The sequence below is a fragment of the Hyposmocoma kahamanoa genome, unplaced genomic scaffold (assembly GCF_003589595.1).
Source record: "Hyposmocoma kahamanoa isolate Upper Pololo Valley unplaced genomic scaffold, ASM358959v1 277, whole genome shotgun sequence".
Lineage (NCBI taxonomy): Eukaryota > Metazoa > Arthropoda > Insecta > Lepidoptera > Cosmopterigidae > Hyposmocoma > Hyposmocoma kahamanoa.
In genome coordinates, this window is record NW_020653774.1 from 1107130 (window position 1) to 1116490 (window position 9361).

Sequence of the window (9361 nt, forward strand, 5' to 3'; positions counted from 1 at the left end):
GCCTCCAGTGCAACGGAACAAGATACGTCAATGTGTAGCTTGATATGCTGGCGTGGTACATTACAGTGTTGTATAAAATATATATGTATGCAGAATTTCAAGACGATTGGAAAATATTAAGGGGTTACACACTTTGATCACTTTTATCTCGTACTAGCGTAATTTCTAATAGGGTAAAACCGGGGTAGATGGCCATAGTTTTTTCTAAACGCTGTCGAAAATACAATTTTAGATATTACATTGCAAATATTTATTTCTTGTTAAACTTTGAAGAATTAACTATTAATTATTTAACAGAAAATAGTACAAATTGTCTTGACACCAACCTTAAAATTAGTTTAAAAAAAAATACGATTGGCCATCTCGTCCGAGGTGTCCGGTGTGATGACTTTAGGAATAGTCCTATATCTCACCCATAGGGGTAAGATGGCCAGTAATTATTTCTAGACTTATAGAGATCTTTTACTTGGTGTTTTGTTTTTTTAAGTCTTCTTTTTTCTTCATGTCGTCAAATTCTCAGTTTTCTTGAACCCAAATAGTGGCAAACGACGCAATGGAGCCAGTCTTCGATGAGGCGGGTTCACAGCAGCAGCTTTAATAGCTATGAGTTCTTGGGTTTTCGCGATTATTATACACTTATGAAATATGAAACCATTTATTCGGATTTAAATCGAGTACATTTGTTTTTCAAACAAACCAAAGTTTCGGGCCCTTTAAAAGTATTTGGACATTTCCTAAGCATTAATAGCTGCTTTTAATGATTTTTCAGTGCAATTCCCTCTCAATGTGGCTACCTTTCTTTTGTATTTAGTATGCATCTAAAAGAAGTTCGAAAATAAATAAATTATTTTATTAATATTTTAGATCTTTGTGTGATCGGTATAAGTTGGTCACATGGCCATCTTACACCGATTTTAATTGGCCATCTTTCTTAATATTCCGGGAGAGGTGGCCACACGTAAAATTTAAACAAGAATAAACGTGACAAGTAAAATTTTGAGCTTATAACAAAGCATTGGATGTGGACTAAGCGATAAATACAAAAATGATACATATTTCGAAAAAATAACTTCATTGTAGTGTGAATGATGAACCCTCATGAACCCTCTAAAAAATTTAAGCATTAGTCAAAACAATTAATAAGGTTTTTACTTACTTTTTCTTTTTTTTTGCTCAGCATATTCGCCGTACACTTGTACTTAGACATGATACGATGCGAACTGAGCAATAACTATCGCCATCTCGTTAGCGGATCATTGAAATATTGCGATTAGCCATCTGCCCCCTATGTCCATCTAACCCGGTATTACCCTATTTAAGTGCTTTGCACTATAGAGCTTTTCGTGTATTTCTTTAATTTTTGTAGTTAATTGTGATTAATAAAGTGGGAACCATAGTAGGAATTAGGCTACAAGAAAAGGTACCTTGGAGTAAGTTTTTAGGATCTCGGACTCCGCAAAGGAACAGGATTGGACTACATCAGACAATATCACATACGTCGCTCTGATCCCAAAGTAGGTAACAAAAGCATTTATGTTATGAAAATTGGAAACTATGGCGCTGCCACAAACACCCAGATCCGAGAAAATATAGAAATGTACCCGGCACCTCCCGGCGACACCATGAAAAATGGTCTGCAAGCCCCTCGACCGCGGAGGTCGTCAACCCAAAATGTTCTAAACAACGATAACCATCCACGAGAAGACTACAAAGAGTTATTACAACTCTTACTCGTGCACATAGGAGGTTGGTCTAGAAACGACTTCACTTTTAGAGTTTCAGGGAGTCTGCATCAAGCAATATGGACGGCAAAGGTAATATATGCACTTAAAATTGTCCTCTTCACGAAACAGTTCAATATACTTCAACGAGAATTGAAGACAATGATATGAGTTGCATATTTTGTCAGCCTTCATATACGTTCATTTTTGGTACGACGCGATTGTAGGTCGATAGTCTCCAAAGAATGTTTTGTGTATTCTACAACTTCTGAAGACTTCAAAAAACAATTGCTAAGAGACTTTCTCCTGACAGAAATAAACGTAAGATTGGTTGGTTTGGTCGAGCGTATTATTCAGATTGTTCAGGAAAATATAGTTAAAAAATTTGAAGAAGCCAAGTAGCCAAGTGAACGCTATTAACGTGGTCAATGGTACCACAGAAAGAGGAATGGCTGTAATATATAATAACAAAAACAAAATTATTCTTGAGGGTAGTAGAATATCACAAAAAAGTCGTCACAAAGTGAACATTACAATGGATTATATCGTTCAAAGTGAAATTACGAATACGTGGGACTTGTCAACCCATGTATCAGAGTGACCGGCGCAGTGTTAGTGCCCCTCAGATCTTTGTGTTTTAAAGCTCTGAGTGGTGTTGTAATTCTAACACACAGGCGTGTCGCTTACCAGCAGGCGCACGACTTGTTAATTCCGTCATTAGGTATCACATAAAAAAGTTGATTCATTTATTATATAACACATCTTTTGCGTACCACACTACCTATTAATCTTAGCGTGTAGTGTTAATACAATTTTGAGTTCGTGATTTGTAGTTTTCTCTATAAAAATAATTAACATTAAATAATCTTTTTTTTTGCCTACTTTTACAAAAATGATAAAAATGTGCAACCTCTAAATATTATCCAATTTTCTTGAAATTTGGCATATTATATTTTTACATCACTGAGATTCGGGACATAAGCAAAGTCTGCAAAAATTTTACATTTTACTTTTTGCCTAATAAAATGAAACACCCTAATGTACATAGTACAACTACAAATGACCCAAATAGATTGATTAAAAATAATAAACAAAATTAAAGTGTCCTAATTTATCCAGAAATAGACTTAGTGTATGGCCAGGTACGGTTTAAAGTCAAATTAATTTATAAATTCAAATTCAAATTCTGTATTGCGTATCATGTTGTACAAATGTAGTTGTTAAAAATAATGTTGTGATGAACCAAAACATGAACCCTGCAAGGGCACTGCAATCTTAAAATTATATTAATTTATTAACAAGCAAATAATTTTATAACATTGATCCTTATAGAATTGAAATAAAATTTAAATTACAAAATAATTAAATACAATAAAATTTGGCAAATTTGACAAATTAAATAAGTTATAAAATTAAAATTAAATTAGGTATACGAAAATTGATTAAATTTTGTCAAATAATAAACTTTAAATAAAAATTGGAAAAAAAAAGGATCACAATCGTCAACACAGATAAAATAATAATCTACATTAATTATTTACATGTTCCTGAAGCGAATAGAAACATTTTTTAATGAGGTACTCTTTTAACGTTTTTTTAAATTTGATTGCATTTCGTTCTTCTTTAATATTATTTGGTAAATTATTATAAATTTTCACCAACATTGCTAAAGGGCCACTTCGAAACATTTCAATTTTACATATGGGCTTGGCAAGCTGTATTTTTGGTCTTAAGTTTTGTGGGCGGGAGTGGTATGGAAAGAGATATAAAATAAATAATGACAAGAAACTGCTGCTTAATGTGTAATAAAAAAGAAATAAATATTAGACAACATCAGATACGTTACTCTGACTCCAAAGTAAATAACTAAAGCCTGGTACCTGCAATGCAAGCCTGCGCCGCGCCGGCACGGGTGATATTCTTCCAATGGCGCGTTGACTCGAGCTCGCGTGGCGGCCGTGTGAAGCCAGCATAATAATTCAATTAAACTTACGTAAAATTTTGCATGCCTAATCAGTAAAAAATATGTGTTCTGACAATAGGTACAGGTTACATGTCCATAGTGTTAGTAGGTAAATACAACTGTGTTATATGATACGATGAGTCAGATATTTGAAAATAGTCACTTTCATTACCGTTTAGAGTGATTGGTGGAGCTTAATAGGTTTTGGTACCTGATTCCAACACCAACAGTTCACTCTTTTTAAGATTGTATCTAACCCCATACACTGCAGCAAATCTTTCGCATGCATTTAACAACACTTTAAGGCCCTGATTGGAGGACTCAGCAGCACCATGTTATCTACAAAACTTATGTTATTTACAGAATAACCATCTATTTACTTATAATACTATGTCCAATATTTCGTTCACTATGTTTTAAAGCAAATAAAACTTCACGCACCCCTCATGGAAGAATGGCATAAGTGAGGTTACGTCAAAAACGTTTATTGCTCCATTAGATACAGAAAAATATAACTCATATCCTGTCCAATTTTTGTAATTCTATGGATTAATATTGTAGATAGTGTTACAAGAATTGGAAAGGATGTGGGTTATATTTTTCTGTATCTAATGGAGATATAAACATGTTTTACGTAACTCCACTTATGCCATTCTTCCACGAATGGTGATTTCACTTCATATCACCATTGACCCGTGATAAGTCAATCGTTTATTGTTATTTTATGTATAATTTTTTTGGGATTTGCTAGTTTGACTCTTAAAGGACAGATTTTCAATCGACAAGTGTGTCACAAATAAAATAAGTGGCAACCCTTGCTTAATTGGATCACGACCAGAGCACGTCTGCAAACACGACAGGTAAGTACACACGACTTTATTCATTAATGACGATCACTGTCACGTACTGACGTGTATTGACGTCAGATCACACACGGGCATAAGACCTATTTACATAGTGTCGACCTTTGGATGGATTGTTCATGTTTAAATAAAACCAAATAGGAGAATGAGCCTATCGTGTTTCGTTTGTTTAACATCCGCAATATATTGTACGCGAAGAGGTGAAATTATCTAAACTATCTAAATATCAGGCACAAATATTAGGGTGGCGGGCCCAGTGGCAGTGCCCCTCGATCTTTGCGGTTTAAAGCTCTGAGTGACAATGCTATATTTACACTTTACAATATTTTCTTTAAATTTAAATGGAACAACTTCCGAGGTACCCTCTTTCCAACTCATTTTCCTACATAGAGTTATCGCGTAACATACATACAAAAAAAACAGTGAAATTAAGAACCTTTTTTTGAAGTCGGTAAAAAGAGAAACTTCCGCCCTGCGATTTCAGTTTCTTTCATCTGCAATCATTTGCTTCTATTCGTACAGTATAAATTGACTTTTTGCCGATCATGATAAGATATATATATATATATATATATATATTTTGATTATCGATTTCGATAATGTAATATTTGCTTGCCCAACTCTAATGTATATTTCGAATTCGGGCTGGCCAATCGGAGCAAAGTTGTCACCAGTTCTCATTTGTCAGAATAGTTTTCTAACAAAATAAATGACATTTCGTCTCTATTTCTGGTTATTTGTTCGATGCTAAGTACAAGTATTTAAAAGTTTCAAGTCCAGCGTTAACGCTGTGACGTTTCATTGGCATTTTTGACGGTTTTTATTTCTATTCTTACTTTTATTGTTTACTTAACACTTTTATGTAATTATTAGGTGTTTTTCACTCGTAGTGCTTACTATTATTTTAATTACAAAATTTTATATCAGACTCCAGCTGAAAATCAGCGCTGTGACTCTGCAAAGCATTAAGTGGAGCTGGCTGTGTATTTTTCATTTTATTTATTTTTTGTTTTTTAATAAAATAAAATATTGTCGTGTCATTTGTAAATGTTACTTGACATTAATTCTGATAATGCTTTCCTTCACTGTAATTTGAACTAAGAAAATGGACACGATCTCTACTTTTTTGTTTACGTTTTTTCTGAACCTAGAAAAACGAAGTATAAAGTCCATAAAAATTTTATAGTCATGTTATGGCATCCTAACATAAAGCAAACTGTGCTTAATAGCAATTAATACACAACAAATAATATTATTGAATTTTAAGAAGCTTCTCTGAGATTGAGTAACCCTTTGGTACATACTTAGGGCATTCACAAGTTGATATATAGATAGATAGAACGTTTATTGTCTTGCATCACACACACAGCAATATAATACGGTAAATTGATTAAAAGAAAAACACACAGAAATCAAAACTTAACATAACAAAATAAAAACAACAACAAATTAAATTTTAAAAAAATCAATGCGAACTTTGCCCTTAAGCAAATTACTGACTTTAAGGCATTGACTTACAAATAAATGGACGACGGGTCTAATACAAAAACCACGAAAAAAATGTCCCAAGTCAACCTATTTAAACGTAGTGACATATAAAGGAATATGAAAAAGCTAAAACGTTGAATTTAAATTGTAATGTCATCGCAGTACTGTCTAATTTTGCTTGCTTCGCTGTCAGTCGAACAAACGAAGACTAAAGCGTGAATGACGCTCTGTATACGATTTTAACGCCCTATAAGTTCGGACACTTTTTAGCGCGGACCCGACGTCCATATAATTGTAAGTCAATGCTTTAAGCCAACACCTTCGAGGGTAGCGCGGTGCAGTTCGTCAAAAGCAAAAACGTTGTGAAATTAGGGTTGTGTTCACATGTACTAGTATCGACGTAAGTGTTTTGTATATTATAAAAAAAAATTAAAAATTAGTAACCGTAAAAAAATTCAGAAAAAAATTATAAAATAGCAACAAGTTCTTAATTTTACATAAATAATAATAAAAAATAATTGCAATTAGAAGTAGAAGAGTTGTCGCAGCTTCATAATTGTCTTGAGTCGTTTTCTTACACCTTTGATTTCACTCTCGATTCAGCGTTTTTCAATGTGCATGAGCCAGCCTAAAAATAAACTGGCATTTTTTTAACAAGCCTCTTCACGACGTCACAAAAATTTATTATTATGCTTTATTATGGTTTCTGCGTAATTGCATAACAAAATTCAGTGTCATAGTGTCTTCAGGTTGTTTCTACATAAAATATTAGGATAAATTCTGCAAGTGACAAATGCTGGAGTTTCTTAATCTCCAAGGGAACCTATCTACCTTACAAATGAGTAGTAGGCAGTAACTAACCATAGTTACTGCCTATCAAGGTAATTTGCCACTAAATAAAGATAGTTTCACTTTATTATGATAACTTAATACAAAGACCGAACACTTGGAAAAACTTTTTCTACCCGATGAGACTTGAACCCACAACCATACTGAACCGTAATACTGCTCTTACCAACTGAGCTACGGGTCAAGTTATCGAGTGTTTTATAAAGATCTTCATACTGGGTATCGGCATTCTGCGCCGCTGGTGAGATATATGTGTTCGATCTATAAATTAATAATCATAATAAAAGTAGTGGAGTTATTCCAGAAATTTTTTTTTTATTTATTTATTTATATCAGGTAACAAAAAGACCCATGTATACATACCTTATAGACTAACATACATAACAATATAAAAACAAAATATACGTATATTATATATATATATACCTTAAAACTAACATACATACAATATAATAATAATAAAAAACTAATCTATACGATAATACATAGTTTAATTTTATTTTGTTTATGTATATACCTAATTCACTGCGACATTCACTGGGCTATTCTCTTGATTAATCGGGTTTCGTAGGCATCGGGATCATAAGTTCTAGTTGCTAAGTGTCCAGCCATTAATTGGAACTAGGGCGTTTATTAAACTATTTGATTTATATCTAGATTTACTAACAATAGAACATACAACAAATTAAAACTAGTGTAGATTTTATCTAGTCGCACAATAATTATATTATGATCTTGCAAGAATAACTTCAAATAGGCATTAATAAAATCTAAAATAATTGAGTCGATTATTTCCTCTCACCTAATGTCACATTTAGAATACAATGATCTTGTGGCAAACAACCAATATGCCTGTCATAAGTACCGGTCCACCACTTTATGGATACCCCTGAGCCCAGGGAGACTCAGGGGTTATGTGGGGACTCTCCCTCCAGACTGGAGGGCCTACCCCACTAAAACCCCCCCGGGTTTCCCTCTTGCCGGTTGAGTCGGCGCCGTGGGATCAGTGAACATTCACCACGACGCCGCCCGGCCGCCCGAGCTTACGCCAGGGCTCCCGCGCCAACGGAGGGGCGAGTCGGTTGTCCTCCGACCCGCCCCCCAGACGAGTGAGGCCGTGCAATGCAGGCTCCGGAGTCCCTGTCCAGAGCCCGCTGGTCTCACTAGGGGATCAGGCGAGCAGCGAACTGCCTTCGCCTTCTCCCCGTACGTCTGCGCCGGAGCGGGTGCGCGTCCGCCGCGTCCTCGCGCACCCGCTCCGCGGCCTCCTTTTGCGACATAACCTCTGCGCAAAAGGAGGCCACCGCCTCCCAGGACTCCTCGCTATCGAGCATGGCGGCAACCACGCTCGGCAGCGAGAGGTCCTGCCCTACAGTCCCCGTCAGAGTGCGGCGCTGCTCATCCCACTGGCTACACACCTCTAGGGTGTGCTGCGCGGTGTCATCCGCAGCGCCGCACTCGTGGCACGACAGGGACGATTCCCTCCTCGCCACCTTGTGCAGGTAGTGACCGAAGCAGCCGTGCCCGGTCAGCACCTGCACAAGGTGGCACGACAGTGGCCCGTGGGACCGGTTTACCCAGTCTACGAGGACAGGGCGGATCGCCTCTATGGTACGAGCGCCATAGGGGGGATCCGCCAAGCCCTCTTTCCACCGGTTCCACCTCTGACCTCGGCTTCGAGGTCCCACGGCGGAGTACCGGCGAGGACGCACGCGGCAGCGCAGGCCACCGTCCTGTACGCCCTGCACATTGGCTGGGCGACCACCCTCTGGGGCCTCCTCAGCAGCGCCTTCGTCGCCGCTGATATGGCCCCACTCCAAATGGGAGCCCCGTATAAGGCCATACTCCGAGTTACCCCGGCGTATAGCCTTCTGCATGAGGCTCCCGGCCTCCCGAGGTTGGGCAGGAGCCTGCCCAACGCCGACGCGGCGCCCACTATTCGGGGAGCAAGTTGCCGAAGTTCCATCGCCGGTCCAGGACAAGTCCCAGATATTTCATCTGGGACTTGACCGGGACCGATACTCCCGCGATGGAGATATGGGCGCCTGCCGGCACCGCCCAACCTCTACCCCTTCCGCCGAAGACGGCCACATCTGTCTTCGGCACGGCGACCTCGAGCCCCAGCAGTTGTATTCGGCGGACCACCATGTCCGCCGCTACTGAGGTTCTTCGGGCCGCCTCCTGGAAGGTGGTCCCCCGGACGGCCACCAGCGTATCATCGGCGTACGCGATGATCGCCGTCCGGGGGAGCAGCGCGCCCCTCAGCACCCAATCATACCCCAGGTTCCACAGTAGTGGTCCTAATACGGACCCCTGGGGTACTCCGCATCTCATTGGGCGCTCGGCGCGCCTCCCTTCCCTCGTCTGGTAGAGCACCACCCTGTCTTCCAGGTAGTGCTCCACCAGACGGCTGAGGTACCTGGGGATGTTATGGTACCTCAGCGCCTCCCTGATAATGGCGAAGGGGAGAGTGCCGA